This window comes from Tachypleus tridentatus, chromosome 8 (assembly GCF_004210375.1).
Source record: "Tachypleus tridentatus isolate NWPU-2018 chromosome 8, ASM421037v1, whole genome shotgun sequence".
Lineage (NCBI taxonomy): Eukaryota > Metazoa > Arthropoda > Merostomata > Xiphosura > Limulidae > Tachypleus > Tachypleus tridentatus.
The window spans coordinates 151,159,109-151,184,284 of record NC_134832.1 but is presented as its reverse complement, the minus strand read 5'-3'; positions in this window follow the sequence as shown (position 1 = coordinate 151,184,284).

Below are 25,176 nucleotides of genomic sequence, written 5' to 3'. Positions count from 1 at the left end.
AATATCTTATAAACTATAACCGTCTACTAGTGTTGTATACCATATCACGAATGTACTAATATCTTATAAACTATAATTGTCTACTAGTGTTGTCTGCCATGTCACGAATGTACTAATATCTTATAAACTATAATTGTCTACTAGTGTTGTCTACCATGTCACGAATGTACTAATATCTTATAAACTATAATTTTCTACTAGTGTTGTATACCATATCACGAATGTACTAATATCTTATAAAATATAATTGTCTACTAGTGTTGTCTAGCATGTCACGAATGTACTAATATCTTATAAACTATAATTGTCTACTAGTGTTGTCTACCATGTCACGAATGTACTAATATCTTATAAACTATAATTGTCTACTAGTGTTGTCTACCATGTCACGAATGTACTAATATCTTATAAACTATAATTGTCTACTAGTGTTGTATACCATGTCACGAATGTACTAATATCTTATAAACTATAATTGTCTACTAGTGTTGTCTACCATATCACGAGTGTACTAATATCTTATAAACTATAACCGTCTACTAGTGTTGTATACCGTATCACGAATGTACTAATATCTTATAAACTATAATTGTCTACTAGTGTTGTCTACCATGTCACGAATATACTAATATCTTATAAACTATAATTGTCTACTGGTGTTGTATACCATATCACGAGTCTACTAATATCTTATAAACTATAACCGTCTACTAGTGTTGTATACCATATCACGAATGTACTAATATTTTATAAACTATAATTGTCTACTAGTGTTGTATACCGTGTCACGAGCCTACTAATATCTTATGAACTGTATTACATTGTCTACCATCATTGTTTTACCGATTTACTATTAATGTAAACTTTGGTAACCATCTAGTATTAGTGCACACTATTCTACTAGGCTAGTATTATTACACATTGTTTTAACAGTGTAACAATAATGACAATATAGTCCCAGTCCAATGTTAATATACAATGTAGTACCATTGTACTTGTTTAACGCTTGGTCTATTATCATACACTGAAATACGTGTCTGTTTAGGTTATGTACTGAACTACAGTTCTATCTTTAAATTATATTGTAGACCAAAGTACTTACTGGTTAAATATTATCGTTTTAGCACAGCCAATCAAAACTTGATTTACTAGTCTATTTCTTGGTGATACAGTTTGTGTTGAGAAAGTGTTTCTATTGACGCAACGTGAAATAAGCGGAATATTCATTTTGTAAGCCATAGTTTTATCCTTCATATTTGTATATGTCAAATACTCATATGTTGTTTTATTGATTTATCAAAATGATAATTAACATTTAAATAGAAATATATTAATGTTATCAGGTCTAAGTAACTATAACTAAGTATATTTCACACAAGCCTTTTTTCCAAATAATTTAAAATTAGTTTGATGACATCTTCATGACAAAGGAAACATTAATTAATTATTGTATGCTTTCAAAGATACGGAAAGGAAACATTAATTAATTATTGTATATTTTCAAAGATACGGAAAGGAAACATTAAGGTTTATTACTGTTCGAAATAACTGACCTGTACAACTGTTCTTTTAAAACACTAAACAAAAAACTCTAACACACGTATTTAGTGAACAGACTGTGGTAGAAGCACAGACCGACTTCACGAGTTTATTTGGAAAATGTGATTCTTTTGTATTTACCTTCTTTCCTTCTTCTTTAAGTAAGTTGAACTTTGTGAGAGTGAGGCAGTCAATGTTGGGAGACAAAATATGTCCAACGTTTCATCTATTGGAACACTGAATAACACACGTAGTTCTTTGGTAGAAACCGTCTTTCCAGGTGAACTACGTTTAATCACACGAACTAACTTGAAGACTATCAGACTCTAAGTTAAGCTCTATTGAAATGTATTTACTTTGCTAATTTTGGCTTTTTTATATGTGTGTAACTTCTGTTTCTATTTGCAAATCGAGTTACATGGCCAGACCTGGGAATAAAAAAATACTTTTTATGATAACGTTTATATTTAATTTGTGTTAGCTTTATAGAACTTCAGGAAAAGGTTTTAAAGAACTTTCCAGAAACTTGCAAGCGCTGAAACAAGATAGCCTTGGAAGTTTTAGAAAGTTCACCATCTTACAATTACCACTTACGGTTATTTCATGTTGTTATACTTAAGTTAAATTAGGTGATGGAAAAAAAAACACTTTAAAGAATTTTGAAATAAAAAAAACGAACTTTTCTGCAGTATTTTATTTACAGATTTGTAATTTAAAGATAGACATATTGTATAAACAAGTAAGGAAAGTTAATAGTTCAACTCAATTTTTCCGTGAATTATTGAAAGGAAATGAAGATTTTTTTTCCTGTTTTTCATTTTTCTCTCGATGTGAAAAAGTTTCTAAATACTCGTGACGATTCCAATCAAAAAATCCATTATAAGCGCACTGGTTTCAAAGTGTTCTTGTAAAAAGTATATTATGTAAGTTTTATTGATTGTTCCGAAATTCTTTTCTTTGACATCGATGTTTTTAATAAAGCAGGCGCTTCTTTTAGTAGAACGTTTCTATGGTAACGCTTTAGCATCCCTCAGTGAAGGTGACTTGGGATAAACCAGTAAAGAAAAAATAACCTATTGAACTTTTAGTAACCATGTGGGAAGCACCGCAATGACCAGTGAAACCGTTGTTAAAGAAACCGTGTTTTCCTCTTTATTCCGGTCGAGAAATTATTTCAAAATTTTGCCACATCATTCGTGAATAGGGAGAACCAAAAATATTATTAGTAAATGTTGATTATTGTGACAAATTATACGATCTCGCATACGAACCTCTACGAATACGGTAGAGACTGAGACCTTGTCTGTTGCGTGCCCAGCCAACTTGATGAGTTCTGGTATTAAGCGAAAGCGACGTCTATCACGCAAAGTGAGCCGTTAAAAAGCTGTTCTATTATTTATATTGGTAAATAAACGATTTAGGGTTGACGAAGGTAGAACGTTTTCAGTCTTATTTTGGTGTTACAATCTCATAAATATACGATCTATATCACACACTTCGTTAGCCGTCTCTAAATTGGCTGTTGGAAGACAACTAGTGATCAACACTGGCCGTCAATTCTTGGGCTACTCTTTTATCAACGAATAGGGTATTGACCGTCAAAATATAACACCACTACAGCTGAAAGGACAAGCATATTTGGTGCGAAGGTAAACAAACAAATAAACACTCGAAATATACTAATAACTTGGAATTATTTCAACACAATCTTACTAATAATCATGGACTTTCTAGAGCCCTTGTTTCATGGTGGACTTAACTTTATGAAATCCCACGCTACCATCGTTCTCTTTATACCATTTCCCCACGCTACCATCGTTCTCTTTATACCATTTCCCCTCTTCATACATATATATATATATGCTCCCCGATGACTCAGCGGTAAGTATAAGGGCTTATAAAGCTCTAAGTCGAGTTTCGATACCTGTTATAGATTAAAACATAAATAGCCCTTTGTATAAATTTGCGCTTAACAATAAACAAATCAAACGGTATAAACATGTATGACTAAGATGTGAGCTCTCTGACAGGAAATAAAAAAATGACTGAAAGTTACTTTATACCTCCCCTAGTGGTAAAACTAAGAACTTATAACACAAAAACCAGGTTTTGATTCTAGGTGAGCACAACACAGATAATCCACTGTATAAATTTGTGCTTAATATGAATCAAATCAAACTGTGTGTGCAAATATATATATATCTGTATATACGAATATGAAGCAGAGCCCTCTGGCGAAAAGCGCTAGATATTTGTAACATAATCTGTATTAACAACAAACTTTAATAACAATTAGAATTGAGATATCTAATAAAGTAAGTGTAGCTAGCTTGAGAAGCTAGAATGTTTGTTTTAATTATATATCTCTCTTTACTACCGGAAATAAAGTAACTTTTCAAAATACGGTTAGTGCTCTTGAAATGATTTAATAGATCAATAATATCATAATTTGAGTTATCCACGTCTGCAGAGGTAGCATCACATACACATATAAAGTAATTAATTTCATGTTTTTTTTTTTTTATTTTATTACGTTTCACAAAGTGGCAAACCGAGTTGTTCTTGGTGTCTCCACTGCAGTTCTAGAAACCCGATGATTTTAGAGTTAAAAGGTTTCAGAGGCTAAACTAGTTGGGGCGGGTCAGTTGTCTTTGGAATTACAAAACTGCGAAGTTTACTTTTATAAACAGAGCTCTCAAGATATAAATAGTTTTAACTTAAAGACAAATGTTATGCTATCTAATTAAACACGAATTAAGATAGTTATGCATTCTGATTAAACACAAGATAATGTTTTGCTATCTGATTTAAAACTAGGTAACATTGTTATGTTATCTAATTAAGAACGAAATAACAATGCTATATTATTTTATTAAACACGAAATAACATTGTTATATTATCTAATTAAACACAATATAACAACGTTAAGTTATTTAAATAACAACAACATAACAATGTTTTGCTATTCAAGCAGTCGTAAGGTAAGCGAACACGTCTCACTAAAAGGTTAACATAATTACATACAAAATCACTAGACCGAGTTTGGAATTGTGAATCATTAAATCAATTATTACACAAGTACTATTGTTCAAGAGCTAACGAAGAAACAAACAAAAAATTCTAACTTTATACGTCATATACTTTTCACATTTCAAAATATTTTTCTAATTGGTTTTCTCATTTCTTCCACCAACTAACTCATGACTTCACTATGGAAGACATTTCAATTAAAATTACTCATCTTTCCAAATATTACATCTTGGTTGCTAAGAGAATGATCAAGTTTTCAAAGTTTGTGTTGCTTCATTTAATGTTTATAAGGACTGTAAGCAGTAAGCGAACACCAACATCTAACATCTGTTTCATATTCCTCACGAAAACAGACAACGGAAAATTAACATACTTCAGTTCCATCTCGGGAAATTGCTGCCTGGAATTTTCCGGAAACGATGTGTTGGTTATTAAGAGCAAAAGCATTTTGGGTGGACGTTTCGTGTTTAATGTCATGTAAAAAACGAATTTATTTCACTAGAAATGACGTTTACACACCTAAGGACGAATGAATTACGACGTACCGACGAGGACGACTTCTAGCTGGAAGCATAATAAACGTGAAATTACAAACTTTCCAAAATAATTTCAGTTATTCAAATGGCAATATAACCGAAATAATTTTAAGTCATAAACGTTGCGAAATTAAAGGCGGGAATAGTTTTGCTATTAGCTACGGCACAGTGACTAATAGAATGACTCTCCGTTTTTCAAGTAAAAACTTTGAGCTCGTAGTTCTGTCGTTTATTGACCGATTTGAGATCAAATGAGAGTTTAGGACTTAGGAGGTCAAAGCTTTTTGACGGATGTATTTCACTAGACCCAAGGCTTCAGAGATAAATCTATACTAATCCTGCTTTAAATAATTTCAATTTGTGGGTAAACTAAAACACCTGATGGGTAAAAAAGTTAAATAGAATATATGCTTATCCAAGGCTTGGTACTGCTGGATCACAAAAATATACATAATAAAAAGGGGGAAAAAAGGTTTCCTTGATTACTTTACTATAGGCAAATATAAAACCAATCCAAGTGCCGTGGCTATTGAAGATTCCCTCGTGTTTTTCTATGAGCGTAAACATGTGACAGAGGTAAACTTACCATTGAGGGTGTTTTCTACTGCACTGTACAAGAATGACTTTGTATAAAATAGATACTGTAATATATGTCTCTTTTGGTAAAGCTACTGTAACTTCTACTATATTGTACAACTATTAATTTGATAAAATAGTTTCTGAAACAACTACTACAACGTACGACTATAATTCCGTATAAAATAGTTACTGTAATTCCTAGTGTAATGTACGACTATCACTTTGTATAAAATAGTTTATATATTTTTAACTGTTCCGTACATATGTCATTGGACAAAATAGTCACTGTAACTTTTAATGTAATGTACGACTATCACTTTGCATAAAATATTTACTCTAACTACTACACTAATGTACGATTATCACTTTGCATAAAATATTTACTCTAACTACTACACTAATGTACGAATATCACTTTGTATAAAATATTTACTCTAACTACTACACTCATGTACGACTATCACTTTGTATAAAATATTTACTCTAACTACTACACTAATGTACGACTATCACTTTGTATAAAATATTTACTCTAACTACTACACTAATGTACGACTATCACTTTGCATAAAATATTTACTCTAACTACTACACTAATGTACGAATATCACTTTGTATAAAATATTTACTCTAACTACTACACTCATGTACGACTATCACTTTGTATAAAATATTTACTCTAACTCATGTACTACACTACACTACTACACTAATGTACGACTATCACTTTGTATAAAATATTTACTCTAACTACTACACTAATGTACGCGGATATGTAAAATATTACTCTAACTTACACTATAAAATAAAATATTTACTCTAACTACTACACTAATGTACGACTATCACTTTGTATAAAATATTTACTCTAACTAAAATAAAATATTTACTCTAACTACTACACTAATGTACGAATATCACTTTGTATAAAATATTTACTCTAACTACTACACTCATGTACGACTATCACTTTGTATAAAATATTTACTCTAACTACTACATTAATGTACGACTATCACTTTGTATAAAATATTTACTCTAACTACTACACTAATGTACGACTATCACTTTGTATAAAATAGTTACTGTATCAACCACTTGTAAAGTGTACGACTATCACTTTGTATAAAATAGATACTGTATCAACCAATGTAATGTACGACTATAATTCTGTATAAAATAGTTACTGTAATTCCTACTGTAATGTACGACAATCACTTTGTATAAACGTTACCATAACTCCCACTGCAATTTACTCTTTGTGCCACTTTGTGTAAAATAGTTACTGTAACTCCTCCTGCATTGTACGACTGTCACATTGTATAAAATATTCACTGTAATTCCTGTTATTATGTAGAATTACCACTTTGAATGAAATAGTTTCTGTAACTCTTACTGTATGTACGACTATCACTATGCATAAAATAGTTACTGTAACTCCTACTGTAATGTACGACTACCACATTGTACAAAATACTGTAAATTCGAATGTAATGTACGACTATGACTTTGTATAAAATAGTTACTGTAGCTCTTCCTATAATATAGAACTTTCGCTTTGTATAAAATAGTTACTGTAGCTCTTTCTGTAATGTAGAACTTTCATTTTGTATAAAATAGTTACTGTAGCTCTTTCTGTAATGTAGAACTTTCACTTTGTATAAAATAGTTACTGTAGCTCCTTCTGTAATGTAGAACTTTCACTTTGTATAAAATAGTTACTGTAGAGCCTTTTGTAATGTAGAACTTTCACTTGGTATCAAATAGTTACTGTAGCTCCTTCTGTAATGTAGAACTTTCATTTTGTATAAAATAGTTACTGTAGCTCTTTCTGTAATGTAGAACTTTCACTTTGTATAAAATAGTTACTGTAGCTCTTTCTGTAATGTAGAACTTTCACTTTGTATAAAATAGTTACTGTAGCTCCTTCTGTAATGTAGAACTTTCACTTTGTATAAAATAGTTACTGTAGAGCCTTTTGTAATGTAGAACTTTCACTTGGTATCAAATAGTTACTGTAGCTCCTTCTGTAATGTAGAACTTTCACTTTGTATAAAATAGTTGCTGTAGATCCTTCTGTAATGTAGAACTTTCACTTGGTATAAAATAGTTACTGTAGCTTCTTCTGTAATGTAGAACTTTTACTTTGTATAAAATAGTTACTGTAGCTCTTTCTGTAAAGTAGAACTTTCACTTTGTATAAAATAGTTACTGTAGCTCTTTCTGTAATGTAGAACTTTCACTTTGTATAAAATAGTTACTGTAGCTCCTTCTGTAATGTAGAACTTTCACTTTGTATAAAATAGTTACTGTAGCTCTTTCTGTAATTTGGAAATTTCACTTTGTATAAAATAGTTACTGTAGCTCTTTCTGTAATGTAGAACTTTCACTTTGTATAAAATAGTTACTGTAGCTCCTTCTGTAATGTAGAACTTTCACTTTGTATAAAATAGTTACTGTAGCTCCTTCTGTAATGTAGAACTTTCACTTTGTATAAAATAGTTACTGTAGCTCCTTCTGTAATGTAGAACTTTCACTTTGTATAAAATAGTTACTGTAGCTCTTTCTGTAATGTAGAACTTTCACTTTGTATAAAATAGTTACTGTAGCTCCTTCTGTAATGTAGAACTTTCACTTTGTATAAAATAGTTACTGTAGCTCCTTCTGTAATGTAGAAATTTCACTTTGTATAAAATAGTTACTGTAGCTCCTTCTGTAATGAATAACTTTCACTTTGTATAAAATAGTTACTGTAGCTCCTTCTGTAATGTAGAACTTTCACTTTGTATAAAATAGTTACTGTAGCTCCTTCTGTAATGTAGAAATTTCACTTTGTATAAAATAGTTACTGTAGCTCCTTCTGTAATGAAGAACTTTCACTTTGTATAAAATAGTTACTGTAGCTCCTTCTGTAATGTAGAACTTTCACTTTGTATAAAATAGTTACTGTAGTGTAGAACTTTCACTTTATATAAAATAGTTACTGTAGCTCTTTCTGTAATGTAGAACTTTCACTTTGTATAAAATAGTTACTGTAGCTCCTTCTGTAATGTAGAACTTTCACTTTGTATAAAATAGTTACTGTAGCTCCTTCTGTAATGTAGAACTTTCACTTTGTATAAAATAGTTACTGTAGCTCCTTCTGTAATGAAGAACTTTCACTTTGTATAAAATAGTTACTGTAGCTCCTTCTGTAATGTAGAACTTTCACTTTGTATAAAATAGTTACTGTAGCTCCTTCTGTAATGTAGAACTTTCACTTTGTATAAAATAGTTACTGTAGCTCTTTCTGTAATGTAGAACTTTCACTTTGTATAAAATAGTTACTGTAGATCCTTCTGTAATGTAGAACTTTCACTTTGTATAAAATAGTTACTGTAGCTTTTTCTGTAATGTAGAACTTTCACTTTGTATAAAATAGTTACTGCAGAGTAGAAACTTTCACTTTGTATAAAATAGTTACTGTAGCTCTTTCTGTAATGTAGAACTTTCACTTTGTATAAAATATTTACTGTAGTGTAAAACTTAAACTTTGTATAAAATAGTTACTGTAGCTCTTTCTGTAATGTAGAACTTTCACTTTGTATAAAATAGTTATTGTAGCTCCTTCTGTAATGTAGAACTTTCACTTTGTATAAAATAGTTACTGTAGCTCCTTCTGTAATGTAGAACTTTCACTTTGTATAAAATAGTTACTGTAGCTCCTTCTGTAATGTAGAACTTTCACTTTGTATAAAATAGTTACTGTAGCTCTTTCTGTAATGTAGAACTTTCACTTTGTATAAAATAGTTACTGTAGCTCCTTCTGTAATGAATAACTTTCACTTTGTATAAAATAGTTACTGTAGCTCCTTCTGTAATGTAGAACTTTCACTTTGTATAAAATAGTTACTGTAGCTCCTTCTGTAATGTAGAACTTTCACTTTGTATAAAATAGTTACTGTAGCTCCTTCTGTAATGTAGAACTTTCACTTTGTATAAAATAGTTACTGTAGCTCTTTCTGTAATGTAGAACTTTCACTTTGTATAAAATAGTTACTGTAGCTCTTTCTGTAATGTAGAACTTTCACTTTGTATAAAATAGTTACTGTAGATCCTTCTGTAATGTAGAACTTTCACTTTGTATAAAATAGTTACTGTAGCTTCTTCTGTAATGTAGAACTTTCACTTTGTATAAAATAGTTACTGTAGTGTAGAACTTTCACTTTATATAAAATATTTACTGTAGCTCTTTCTGTAATGTAGAACTTTCACTTTGTATAAAATAGTTATTGTAGCTCCTTCTGTAATGTAGAACTTTTACTTTGTATAAAATAGTTACTGTAGCTCCTTCTGTAATGTAGAAATTTCACTTTGTATAAAATAGTTACTGTAGCTCCTTCTGTAATGAATAAATTTCACTTTGTATAAAATAGTTACTGTAGCTCCTTCTGTAATGTAGAACTTTCACTTTGTATAAAATAGTTACTGTAGCTCCTTCTGTAATGTAGAACTTTCACTTTGTATAAAATAGTTACTGTAGCTCCTTCTGTAATGTAGAACTTTCACTTTGTATAAAATAGTTACTGTAGCTCTTTCTGTAATGTAGAACTTTCACTTTGTATAAAATAGTTACTGTAGCTCCTTCTGTAATGTAGAACTTTCACTTTGTATAAAATAGTTACTGTAGCTCTTTCTGTAATGTAGAACTTTCACTTTGTATAAAATAGTTACTGTAGTGTAAAACTTTCACTTTGTATAAAATAGTTACTGTAGTGTAGAACTTTCACTTTATATAAAATATTTACTGTAGCTCTTTCTGTAATGAATAACTTTCACTTTGTATAAAATAGTTACTGTAGCTCTTTCTGTAATGTAGAACTTTCACTTTGTATAAAATAGTTACTGTAGCTCCTTCTGTAATGTAGAACTTTCACTTTGTATAAAATAGTTACTGTAGCTCCTTCTGTAATGTAGAACTTTCACTTTGTATAAAATAGTTACTGTAGCTCCTTCTGTAATGTAGAACTTTCACTTTGTATAAAATAGTTACTGTAGCTCTTTCTGTAATGTAGAACTTTCACTTTGTATAAAATAGTTACTGTAGCTCCTTCTGTAATGTAGAACTTTCACTTTGTATAAAATAGTTACTGTAGAGCCTTTTGTAATGTAGAACTTTCACTTGGTATAAAATAGTTACTGTAGCTCCTTCTGTAATGTAGAACTTTCACTTTGTATAAAATAGTTACTGTAGCTCCTTCTGTAATGTAGAACTTTCACTTTGTATAAAATAGTTACTGTAGCTCTTTCTGTAATGTAGAACTTTCACTTTGTATAAAATAGTTACTGTAGCTCTTTCTGTAATGTAGAACTTTCACTTTGTATAAAATAGTTACTGTAGCTCTTTCTGTAATGTAGAACTTTCACTTTGTATAAAATAGTTACTGTAGCTCCTTCTGTAATGTAGAACTTTCACTTTGTATAAAATAGTTACTGTAGCTCTTTCTGTAATGTAGAACTTTCACTTTGTATAAAATAGTTACTGTAGCTCTTTCTGTAATGTAGAACTTTCACTTTGTATAAAATAGTTACTGTAGCTCCTTCTGTAATGTAGAACTTTCACTTTGTATAAAATAGTTACTGTAGCTCTTTCTGTAATGTAGAACTTTCACTTTGTATAAAATAGTTACTGTAGCTCCTTCTGTAATGTAGAACTTTCACTTTGTATAAAATAGTTACTGTAGCTCCTTCTGTAATGTAGAACTTTCACTTTGTATAAAATAGTTACTGTAGCTCCTTCTGTAATGTAGAACTTTCACTTTGTATAAAATAGTTACTGTAGCTCCTTCTGTAATGTAGAACTTTCACTTTGTATAAAATAGTTACTGTAGCTCCTTCTGTAATGTAGAACTTTCACTTTGTATAAAATAGTTACTGTAGCTCTTTCTGTAATGTAGAACTTTCACTTTGTATAAAATAGTTACTGTAGCTCCTTCTGTAATGTAGAACTTTCACTTTGTATAAAATAGTTACTGTAGCTCTTTCTGTAATGTAGAACTTTCACTTTGTATAAAATAGTTACTGTAGCTCTTTCTGTAATGTAGAACTTTCACTTTGTATAAAATAGTTACTGTAGCTCTTTCTGTAATGTAGAACTTTCACTTTGTATAAAATAGTTACTGTAGCTCCTTCTGTAATGTAGAACTTTCACTTTGTATAAAATAGTTACTGTAGCTCTTTCTGTAATGTAGAACTTTCACTTTGTATAAAATAGTTACTGTAGCTCCTTCTGTAATGTAGAACTTTCACTTTGTATAAAATAGTTACTGTAGCTCCTTCTGTAATGTAGAACTTTCACTTTGTATAAAATAGTTACTGTAGCTCCTTCTGTAATGTAGAACTTTCACTTTGTATAAAATAGTTACTGTAGTGTAAAACTTTCACTTTGTATAAAATAGTTACTGTAGTGTAGAACTTTCACTTTGTATAAAATAGTTACTGTAGCTCTTTCTGTAATGTAGAACTTTCACTTTGTATAAAATAGTTACTGTAGCTCTTTCTGTAATGTAGAACTTTCACTTTGTATAAAATAGTTACTGTAGCTCCTTCTGTAATGTAGAACTTTCACTTTGTATAAAATAGTTACTGTAGCTCCTTCTGTAATGTAGAACTTTCACTTTGTATAAAATAGTTACTGTAGCTCCTTCTGTAATGTAGAACTTTCACTTTGTATAAAATAGTTACTGTAGCTCTTTCTGTAATGTAGAACTTTCACTTTGTATAAAATAGTTACTGTAGCTCCTTCTGTAATGTAGAACTTTCACTTTGTATAAAATAGTTACTGTAGCTCCTTTTGTAATGTAGAACTTTCACTTTGTATAAAATAGTTACTGTAGCTCCTTCTGTAATGTAGAACTTTCACTTTGTATAAAATAGTTACTGTAGATCCTTCTGTAATGTAGAACTTTCACTTTGTATAAAATAGTTACTGTAGCTTCTTCTGTAATGTAGAACTTTCACTTTGTATAAAATAGTTACTGTAGCTCTTTCTGTAATGTAGAACTTTCACTTTGTATAAAATAGTTACTGTAGCTCTTTCTGTAATGTAGAACTTTCACTTTGTATAAAATAGTTACTGTAGCTCCTTCTGTAATGTAGAACTTTCACTTTGTATAAAATAGTTACTGTAGCTCTTTCTGTAATGTAGAACTTTCACTTTGTATAAAATAGTTACTGTAGCTCTTTCTGTAATGTAGAACTTTCACTTTGTATAAAATAGTTACTGTAGCTCCTTCTGTAATGTAGAACTTTCACTTTGTATAAAATAGTTACTGTAGCTCTTTCTGTAATGTAGAACTTTCACTTTGTATAAAATAGTTACTGTAGCTCCTTCTGTAATGTAGAACTTTCACTTTGTATAAAATAGTTACTGTAGCTCCTTCTGTAATGTAGAACTTTCACTTTGTATAAAATAGTTACTGTAGCTCCTTCTGTAATGTAGAACTTTCACTTTGTATAAAATAGTTACTGTAGCTCCTTCTGTAATGTAGAACTTTCACTTTGTATAAAATAGTTACTGTAGCTCCTTCTGTAATGTAGAACTTTCACTTTGTATAAAATAGTTACTGTAGCTCTTTCTGTAATGTAGAACTTTCACTTTGTATAAAATAGTTACTGTAGCTCCTTCTGTAATGTAGAACTTTCACTTTGTATAAAATAGTTACTGTAGCTTTTTCTGTAATGTAGAACTTTCACTTTGTATAAAATAGTTACTGCAGAGTAGAAATTTCACTTTGTATAAAATAGTTACTGTAGCTCTTTCTGTAATGTAGAACTTTCACTTTGTATAAAATAGTTACTGTAGTGTAAAACTTTCACTTTGTATAAAATAGTTACTGTAGCTCTTTCTGTAATGTAGAACTTTCACTTTGTATAAAATAGTTACTGTAGCTCCTTCTGTAATGTAGAACTTTCACTTTGTATAAAATAGTTACTGTAGCTCCTTCTGTAATGTAGAACTTTCACTTTGTATAAAATAGTTACTGTAGCTCCTTCTGTAATGTAGAACTTTCACTTTGTATAAAATAGTTACTGTAGCTCTTTCTGTAATGTAGAACTTTCACTTTGTATAAAATAGTTACTGTAGCTCCTTCTGTAATGTAGAACTTTCACTTTGTATAAAATAGTTACTGTAGCTCCTTCTGTAATGTAGAACTTTCACTTTGTATAAAATAGTTACTGTAGCTCCTTCTGTAATGTAGAACTTTCACTTTGTATAAAATAGTTACTGTAGCTCCTTCTGTAATGTAGAACTTTCACTTTGTATAAAATAGTTACTGTAGCTCTTTCTGTAATGTAGAACTTTCACTTTGTATAAAATAGTTACTGTAGCTCTTTCTGTAATGTAGAACTTTCACTTTGTATAAAATAGTTACTGTAGCTCCTTCTGTAATGTAGAACTTTCACTTTGTATAAAATAGTTACTGTAGCTCTTTCTGTAATGTAGAACTTTCACTTTGTATAAAATAGTTACTGTAGTGTAGAACTTTCACTTTGTATAAAATAGTTACTGTAGCTCTTTCTGTAATGTAGAACTTTCACTTTGTATAAAATAGTTACTGTAGCTCCTTCTGTAATGTAGAACTTTCACTTTGTATAAAATAGTTACTGTAGCTCCTTCTGTAATGTAGAACTTTCACTTTGTATAAAATAGTTACTGTAGCTCCTTCTGTAATGAATAAATTTCACTTTGTATAAAATAGTTACTGTAGCTCCTTCTGTAATGTAGAACTTTCACTTTGTATAAAATAGTTACTGTAGCTCCTTCTGTAATGTAGAACTTTCACTTTGTATAAAATAGTTACTGTAGCTCCTTCTGTAATGTAGAACTTTCACTTTGTATAAAATAGTTACTGTAGCTCTTTCTGTAATGTAGAACTTTCACTTTGTATAAAATAGTTACTGTAGCTCCTTCTGTAATGTAGAACTTTCACTTTGTATAAAATAGTTACTGTAGTGTAAAACTTTCACTTTGTATAAAATAGTTACTGTAGTGTAGAACTTTCACTTTGTATAAAATAGTTACTGTAGCTCTTTCTGTAATGTAGAACTTTCACTTTGTATAAAATAGTTACTGTAGCTCCTTCTGTAATGTAGAACTTTCACTTTGTATAAAATAGTTACTGTAGCTCCTTCTGTAATGTAGAACTTTCACTTTGTATAAAATAGTTACTGTAGAGCCTTTTGTAATGTAGAACTTTCACTTTGTATAAAATAGTTACTGTAGCTCCTTCTGTAATGTAGAACTTTCACTTTGTATAAAATAGTTACTGTAGCTCTTTCTGTAATGTAGAACTTTCACTTTGTATAAAATAGTTACTGTAGCTCCTTCTGTAATGTAGAACTTTCACTTTGTATAAAATAGTTACTGTAGCTCCTTCTGTAATGTAGAACTTTCACTTTGTATAAAATAGTTACTGTAGCTCCTTCTGTAATGTAGAACTTTCACTTTGTATAAAATAGTTACTGTAGCTCCTTCTGTAATGTAGAACTTTCACTTTGTATAAAATAGTTACTGTAGCTCCTTCTGTAATGTAGAACTTTCACTTTGTATAAAATAGTTACTGTAGCTCTTTCTGTAATGTAGAACTTTCACTTTGTATAAAATAGTTACTGTAGCTCTTTCTGTAATGTAGAACTTTCACTTTGTATAAAATAGTTACTGTAGCTCCTTCTGTAATGTAGAACTTTCACTTTGTATAAAATAGTTACTGTAGCTCTTTCTGTAATGTAGAACTTTCACTTTGTATAAAATAGTTACTGTAGCTCTTTCTGTAATGTAGAACTTTCACTTTGTATAAAATAGTTACTGTAGCTCCTTCTGTAACGTAGAACTTTCACTTTGAATAAAATAGTTACTGTAGCTCTTTCTGTAATGTAGAACTTTCACTTTGTATAAAATAGTTACTGTAGTGTAAAACTTTCACTTTGTTTAAAATAGTTACTGTAGTGTAAAACTTTCACTTTGTATAAAATAGTTACTGTAGCTCCTTCTGTAATGTAGAACTTTTACTTTGTATAAAATAGTTACTGTAGCTTTTTCTGTAGTGTAGAACTTTCACTTTGTATAAAATAGTTACTGCAGAGTAGAACTTTCACTTTGTATAAAATAGTTACTGTAGCTCTTTCTGTAATGTAGAACTTTCACTTTGTATAAAATAGTTACTGTAGTGTAAAACTTTCACTTTGTATAAAATAGTTACTGTAGCTCTTTCTGTAATGTAGAACTTTCACTTTGTATAAAATAGTTACTGTAGCTCCTTCTGTAATGTAGAACTTTCACTTTGTATAAAATAGTTACTGTAGCTCCTTCTGTAATGTAGAACTTTCACTTTGTATAAAATAGTTACTGTAGCTCCTTCTGTAATGTAGAACTTTCACTTTGTATAAAATAGTTACTGTAGCTCTTTCTGTAATGTAGAACTTTCACTTTGTATAAAATAGTTACTGTAGCTCCTTCTGTAATGTAGAACTTTCACTTTGTATAAAATAGTTACTGTAGCTCCTTCTGTAATGTAGAACTTTCACTTTGTATAAAATAGTTACTGTAGCTCCTTCTGTAATGTAGAACTTTCACTTTGTATAAAATAGTTACTGTAGCTCCTTCTGTAATGTAGAACTTTCACTTTGTATAAAATAGTTACTGTAGCTCTTTCTGTAATGTAGAACTTTCACTTTGTATAAAATAGTTACTGTAGCTCCTTCTGTAATGTAGAACTTTCACTTTGTATAAAATAGTTACTGTAGCTCCTTCTGTAATGTAGAACTTTCACTTTGTATAAAATAGTTACTGTAGCTCCTTCTGTAATGTAGAACTTTCACTTTGTATAAAATAGTTACTGTAGCTCCTTCTGTAATGTAGAACTTTCACTTTGTATAAAATAGTTACTGTAGCTCTTTCTGTAATGTAGAACTTTCACTTTGTATAAAATAGTTACTGTAGCTCTTTCTGTAATGTAGAACTTTCACTTTGTATAAAATAGTTACTGTAGCTCCTTCTGTAATGTAGAACTTTCACTTTGTATAAAATAGTTACTGTAGCTTCTTCTGTAATGTAGAACTTTCACTTTGTATAAAATAGTTACTGTAGCTCTTTCTGTAATGTAGAACTTTCACTTTGTATAAAATAGTTACTGTAGTGTAGAACTTTCACTTTATATAAAATATTTACTGTAGCTCTTTCTGTAATGTAGAACTTTCACTTTGTATAAAATAGTTACTGTAGCTCCTTCTGTAATGTAGAACTTTCACTTTGTATAAAATAGTTACTGTAGCTCCTTCTGTAATGTAGAACTTTCACTTTGTATAAAATAGTTACTGTAGCTCCTTCTGTAATGAATAACTTTCACTTTGTATAAAATAGTTACTGTAGCTCCTTCTGTAATGTAGAACTTTCACTTTGTATAAAATAGTTACTGTAGCTCCTTCTGTAATGTAGAACTTTCACTTTGTATAAAATAGTTACTGTAGCTCCTTCTGTAATGTAGAACTTTCACTTTGTATAAAATAGTTACTGTAGCTCTTTCTGTAATGTAGAACTTTCACTTTGTATAAAATAGTTACTGTAGCTCCTTCTGTAACGTAGAACTTTCACTTTGAATAAAATAGTTACTGTAGCTCTTTCTGTAATGTAGAACTTTCACTTTGTATAAAATAGTTACTGTAGTGTAAAACTTTCACTTTGTATAAAATAGTTACTGTAGTGTAGAACTTTCACTTTATATAAAATAGTTACTGTAGCTCTTTCTGTAATGTAGAACTTTCACTTTGTATAAAATAGTTACTGTAGCTCCTTCTGTAATGTAGAACTTTCACTTTGTATAAAATAGTTACTGTAGCTCCTTCTGTAATGTAGAACTTTCACTTTGTATAAAATAGTTACTGTAGCTCCTTTTGTAATGTAGAACTTTCACTTTGTATAAAATAGTTACTGTAGCTCCTTCTGTAATGTAGAACTTTCACTTTGTATAAAATAGTTACTGTAGCTCCTTCTGTAATGTAGAACTTTCACTTTGTATAAAATAGTTACTGTAGCTCTTTCTGTAATGTAGAACTTTCTGTATATAGTTACTGTAGCTCCTTCTGTAATGTAGAACTTTCACTTTGTATAAAATAGTTACTGTAGCTCCTTCTGTAATGTAGAACTTTCACTTTGTATAAAATAGTTACTGTAGCTCCTTCTGTAATGTAGAACTTTCACTTTGTATAAAATAGTTACTGTAGCTCTTTCTGTAATGTAGAACTTTCACTTTGTATAAAATAGTTACTGTAGTGTAAAACTTTCACTTTGTATAAAATAGTTACTGTAGCTGTTCTGTACTTTCACTTTGTATAAAATAGTTACTGTAGCTTTCACTTTCTGTAATGTAGAACTTTCACTTTGTATAAAATAGTTACTGTAGCTCTTTCTGTAATGTAGAACTTTCACTTTGTAATAAAATACTTTACTGTAGCTCTTTCTGTAATGTAGAACTTTCACTTTGTATAAAATAGTTACTGTAGCTCCTTCTGTAATAACTTTACTTGTATAAAAAATAGTTACTGTAGCTCTTTCTGTAATGTAGAACTTTCACTTTGTATAAAATAGTTACTGTAGCTCTTTCTGTAATGTAGAACTTTCACTTTGTATAAAATAGTTACTGTAGCTCCTTCTGTAATGTAGAACTTTCACTTTGTATAAAATAGTTACTGTAGCTCCTTCTGTAATGTAGAACTTTCACTTTGTATAAAATAGTTACTGTAGCTCCTTCTGTAATGTAGAACTTTCACTTTGTATAAAATAGTTACTGTAGCTCCTTCTGTAATGTAGAACTTTCACTTTGTATAAAATAGTTACTGTAGCTCCTTCTGTAATGTAGAACTTTCACTTTGTATAAAATAGTTACTGTAGCTCCTTCTGTAATGTAGAACTTTCACTTTGTATAAAATAGTTACTGTAGCTCCTTCTGTAATGTAGAACTTTCACTTTGTATAAAATAGTTACTGTAGCTCCTTCTGTAATGTAGAACTTTCACTTTGTATAAAATAGTTACTGTAGCTCTTTCTGTAATGTAGAACTTTCACTTTGTATAAAATAGTTACTGTAGCTCCTTCTGTAATGTAGAACTTTCACTTTGTATAAAATAGTTACTGTAGCTCCTTCTGTAATGTAGAACTTTCACTTTGTATAAAATAGTTACTGTAGCTCCTTCTGTAATGTAGAACTTTCACTTTGTATAAAATAGTTACTGTAGCTCTTTCTGTAATGTAGAACTTTCACTTTGTATAAAATAGTTACTGTAGCTCCTTCTGTAATGTAGAACTTTCACTTTGTATAAAATAGTTACTGTAGCTCTTTCTGTAATGTAGAACTTTCACTTTGTATAAAATAGTTACTGTAGCTCCTTCTGTAATGTAGAACTTTCACTTTGTATAAAATAGTTACTGTAGCTCCTTCTGTAATGTAGAACTTTCACTTTGTATAAAATAGTTACTGTAGCTCCTTCTGTAATGTAGAACTTTCACTTTGTATAAAATAGTTACTGTAGCTCCTTCTGTAATGTAGAACTTTCACTTTGTATAAAATAGTTACTGTAGCTCCTTCTGTAATGTAGAACTTTCACTTTGTATAAAATAGTTACTGTAGCTCTTTCTGTAATGTAGAACTTTCACTTTGTATAAAATAGTTACTGTAGCTCCTTCTGTAATGTAGAACTTTCACTTTGTATAAAATAGTTACTGTAGCTCCTTCTGTAATGTAGAACTTTCACTTTGTATAAAATAGTTACTGTAGCTCTTCTGTAATGTAGAACTTTCACTTTGTATAAAATAGTTACTGTAATGTAGAACTCTTTGTATAAAATAGTTACTGTAATGTAGAACTTTCACTTTGTATAAAATAGTTACTGTAGCTTTCTGTAATGTAGAACTTTCACTTTGTATAAAATAGTTACTGTAGCTCTTTCTGTAATGTAGAACTTTCACTTTGTATAAAATAGTTACTGTAGCTCTTTCTGTAATGTAGAACTTTCACTTTGTATAAAATAGTTACTGTAGCTCCTTCTGTAATGTAGAACTTTCACTTTGTATAAAATAGTTACTGTAGCTCCTTCTGTAATGTAGAACTTTCACTTTGTATAAAATAGTTACTGTAGCTCTTTCTGTAATGTAGAACTTTCACTTTGTATAAAATAGTTACTGTAGCTCTTTCTGTAATGTAGAACTTTCACTTTGTATAAAATAGTTACTGTAGCTCCTTCTGTAATGTAGAACTTTCACTTTGTATAAAATAGTTACTGTAGCTCCTTCTGTAATGTAGAACTTTCACTTTGTATAAAATAGTTACTGTAGCTCCTTCTGTAATGTAGAACTTTCACTTTGTATGTTACTGTAGCTCCTTCTGTAATGTAGAACTTTCACTTTGTATAAAATAGTTACTGTAGCTCCTTCTGTAATGTAGAACTTTCACTTTGTATAAAATAGTTACTGTAGCTCCTTCTGTAATGTAGAACTTTCACTTTGTATAAAATAGTTACTTTCACTTTGTAGCTCCTTCTGTAATGTAGAACTTTCACTTTGTATAAAATAGTTACTGTAGCTCTTTCTGTAATGTAGAACTTTCACTTTGTATAAAATAGTTACTGTAGCTGTAAACTTTCACTTTGTATAAAATAGTTACTGTAGTGTAGAACTTTCACTTTGTATAAAATAGTTACTGTAGCTCTTTCTGTAATGTAGAACTTTCACTTTGTATAAAATAGTTACTGTAGCTCCTTCTGTAATGTAGAACTTTCACTTTGTATAAAATAGTTACTGTAGCTCTTTCTGTAATGTAGAACTTTCACTTTGTATAAAATAGTTACTGTAGCTCTTTCTGTAATGTAGAACTTTCACTTTGTATAAAATAGTTACTGTAGCTCTTTCTGTAATGTAGAACTTTCACTTTGTATAAAATAGTTACTGTAGCTCTTTCTGTAATGTAGAACTTTCACTTTGTATAAAATAGTTACTGTAGCTCCTTTCTGTAATGTAGAAACTTTCACTTTGTATAAAATAGTTACTGTAGCTCTTTCTGTAATGTAGAACTTTCACTTTGTATAAAATAGTTACTGTAGCTCCTTCTGTAATGTAGAACTTTCACTTTGTATAAAATAGTTACTGTAGCTCTTTCTGTAATGTAGAACTTTCACTTTGTATAAAATAGTTACTGTAGCTCCTTCTGTAATGTAGAACTTTCACTTTGTATAAAATAGTTACTGTAGCTCTTCTGTAATGTAGAACTTTCACTTTGTATAAAATAGTTACTGTAGCTCCTTCTGTAATGTAGAACTTTCACTTTGTATAAAATAGTTACTGTAGCTCTTTCTGTAATGTAGAACTTTCACTTTGTATAAAATAGTTACTGTAGCTCCTTCTGTAATGTAGAACTTTCACTTTGTATAAAATAGTTACTGTAGCTCCTTCTGTAATGTAGAACTTTCACTTTGTATAAAATAGTTACTGTAGCTCTTCTGTAATGTAGAACTTTCTTTGTATAAAATGTAGAACTTTCACTTTGTATAAAATAGTTACTGTAGCTCCTTCTGTAATGTAGAACTTTCACTTTGTATAAAATAGTTACTGTAGCTCTTTCTGTAATGTAGAACTTTCACTTTGTATAAAATAGTTACTGTAGCTCTTTCTGTAATGTAGAACTTTCACTTTGTATAAAATAGTTACTGTAGCTCCTTCTGTAATGTAGAACTTTCACTTTGTATAAAATAGTTACTGTAGCTCCTTCTGTAATGTAGAACTTTCACTTTGTATAAAATAGTTACTGTAGCTCCTTCTGTAATGTAGAACTTTCACTTTGTATAAAATAGTTACTGTAGCTCTTTCTGTAATGTAGAACTTTCACTTTGTATAAAATAGTTACTGTAGCTCTTTCTGTAATGTAGAACTTTCACTTTGTATAAAATAGTTACTGTAGCTCCTTTCTGTAATGTAGAACTTTCACTTTGTATAAAATAGTTACTGTAGCCCTTAGTAATGTAGAACTTTCACTTTGTATAAAAATAGTTCACTTTCTGTAATGTAGAACTTTCACTTTGTATAAAATAGTTACTGTAGCTCTTTCTGTAATGTAGAACTTTCACTTTGTATAAAATAGTTACTGTAGCTCTTTCTGTAATGTAGAACTTTCACTTTGTATAAAATAGTTACTGTAGCTCTTTCTGTAATGTAGAACTTTCACTTTGTATAAAATAGTTACTGTAGCTCTTTCTGTAATGTAGAACTTTCACTTTGTATAAAATAGTTACTGTAGCTCCTTCTGTAATGTAGAACTTTCACTTTGTATAAAATAGTTACTGTAGCTCTTTCTGTAATGTAGAACTTTCACTTTGTATAAAATAGTTACTGTAGCTCTTTCTGTAATGTAGAACTTTCACTTTGTAATAGTTACTGTAGCTTTCTGTAATGTAGAACTTTCTTTGTATAAAATAGTTACTGTAGCTCTTTCTGTAATGTAGAACTTTCACTTTGTATAAAATAGTTACTGTAGCTCCTTCTGTAATGTAGAACTTTCACTTTGTATAAAATAGTTACTGTAGCTCTTTCTGTAATGTAGAACTTTCACTTTGTATAAAATAGTTACTGTAGCTCCTTCTGTAATGTAGAACTTTCACTTTGTATAAAATAGTTACTGTAGCTCCTTCTGTAATGTAGAACTTTCACTTTGTATAAAATAGTTACTGTAGCTCCTTCTGTAATGTAGAACTTTCACTTTGTATAAAATAGTTACTGTAGCTCTTTCTGTAATGTAGAACTTTCACTTTGTATAAAATAGTTACTGTAGCTCCTTCTGTAATGTAGAACTTTCACTTTGTATAAAATAGTTACTGTAGCTCCTTCTGTAATGTAGAACTTTCACTTTGTATAAAATAGTTACTGTAGCTCCTTCTGTAATGTAGAACTTTCACTTTGTATAAAATAGTTACTGTAGCTCCTTCTGTAATGTAGAACTTTCACTTTGTATAAAATAGTTACTGTAGCTCCTTCTGTAATGTAGAACTTTCACTTTGTATAAAATAGTTACTGTAGCTCCTTCTGTAATGTAGAACTTTCACTTTGTATAAAATAGTTACTGTAGCTCCTTCTGTAATGTAGAACTTTCACTTTGTATAAAATAGTTACTGTAGCTCTTTCTGTAATGTAGAACTTTCACTTTGTATAAAATAGTTACTGTAGCTCCTTCTGTAATGTAGAACTTTCACTTTGTATAAAATAGTTACTGTAGCTCTTTCTGTAATGTAGAACTTTCACTTTGTATAAAATAGTTACTGTAGCTCCTTCTGTAATGTAGAACTTTCACTTTGTATAAAATAGTTACTGTAGCTCCTTCTGTAATGTAGAACTTTCACTTTGTATAAAATAGTTACTGTAGCTCCTTCTGTAATGTAGAACTTTCACTTTGTATAAAATAGTTACTGTAGCTCTTCTGTAATGTAGAACTTTCACTTTGTATAAAATAGTTACTGTAGCTCTTTCTGTAATGTAGAACTTTCACTTTGTATAAAATAGTTACTGTAGCTCCTTCTGTAATGTAGAACTTTCACTTTGTATAAAATAGTTACTGTAGCTCCTTCTGTAATGTAGAACTTTCACTTTGTATAAAATAGTTACTGTAGCTCTTTCTGTAATGTAGAACTTTCACTTTGTATAAAATAGTTACTGTAGCTCCTTCTGTAATGTAGAACTTTCACTTTGTATAAAATAGTTACTGTAGCTCTTTCTGTAATGTAGAACTTTCACTTTGTATAAAATAGTTACTGTAGCTCTTTCTGTAATGTAGAACTTTCACTTTGTATAAAATAGTTACTGTAGCTCCTTCTGTAATGTAGAACTTTCACTTTGTATAAAATAGTTACTGTAGCTCCTTCTGTAATGTAGAACTTTCACTTTGTATAAAATAGTTACTGTAGCTCTTTCTGTAATGTAGAACTTTCACTTTGTATAAAATAGTTACTGTAGCTCTTTCTGTAATGTAGAACTTTCACTTTGTATAAAATAGTTACTGTAGCTCCTTCTGTAATGTAGAACTTTCACTTTGTATAAAATAGTTACTGTAGCTCCTTCTGTAATGTAGAACTTTCACTTTGTATAAAATAGTTACTGTAGCTCCTTCTGTAATGTAGAACTTTCACTTTGTATAAAATAGTTACTGTAGCTCCTTCTGTAATGTAGAACTTTCACTTTGTATAAAATAGTTACTGTAGCTCCTTCTGTAATGTAGAACTTTCACTTTGTATAAAATAGTTACTGTAGCTCCTTCTGTAATGTAGAACTTTCACTTTGTATAAAATAGTTACTGTAGCTCTTTCTGTAATGTAGAACTTTCACTTTGTATAAAATAGTTACTGTAGCTCTTTCTGTAATGTAGAACTTTCACTTTGTATAAAATAGTTACTGTAGCTCCTTCTGTAATGTAGAACTTTCACTTTGTATAAAATAGTTACTGTAGCTCTTTCTGTAATGTAGAACTTTCACTTTGTATAAAATAGTTACTGTAGCTCTTTCTGTAATGTAGAACTTTCACTTTGTATAAAATAGTTACTGTAGCTCCTTCTGTAATGTAGAACTTTCACTTTGTATAAAATAGTTACTGTAGCTCTTTCTGTAATGTAGAACTTTCACTTTGTATAAAATAGTTACTGTAGCTCCTTCTGTAATGTAGAACTTTCACTTTGTATAAAATAGTTACTGTAGCTCTTTCTGTAATGTAGAACTTTCACTTTGTATAAAATAGTTACTGTAGCTCCTTCTGTAATGTAGAACTTTCACTTTGTATAAAATAGTTACTGTAGCTCCTTCTGTAATGTAGAACTTTCACTTTGTATAAAATAGTTACTGTAGCTCCTTCTGTAATGTAGAACTTTCACTTTGTATAAAATAGTTACTGTAGCTCCTTCTGTAATGTAGAACTTTCACTTTGTATAAAATAGTTACTGTAGCTCCTTCTGTAATGTAGAACTTTCACTTTGTATAAAATAGTTACTGTAGCTCTTTCTGTAATGTAGAACTTTCACTTTGTATAAAATAGTTACTGTAGCTCTTTCTGTAATGTAGAACTTTCACTTTGTATAAAATAGTTACTGTAGCTAGTTACTGTAATGTAGAACTTTCACTTTGTATAAAATAGTTACTGTAGCTCTTTCTGTAATGTAGAACTTTCACTTTGTATAAAATAGTTACTGTAGCTCTTTCTGTAATGTAGAACTTTCACTTTGTATAAAATAGTTACTGTAGCTCTTTCTGTAATGTAGAACTTTCACTTTGTATAAAATAGTTACTGTAGCTCCTTCTGTAATGTAGAACTTTCACTTTGTATAAAATAGTTACTGTAGCTCTTCTGTAATGTAGAACTTTCACTTTGTATAAAATAGTTACTGTAGCTCTTTCTGTAATGTAGAACTTTCACTTTGTATAAAATAGTTA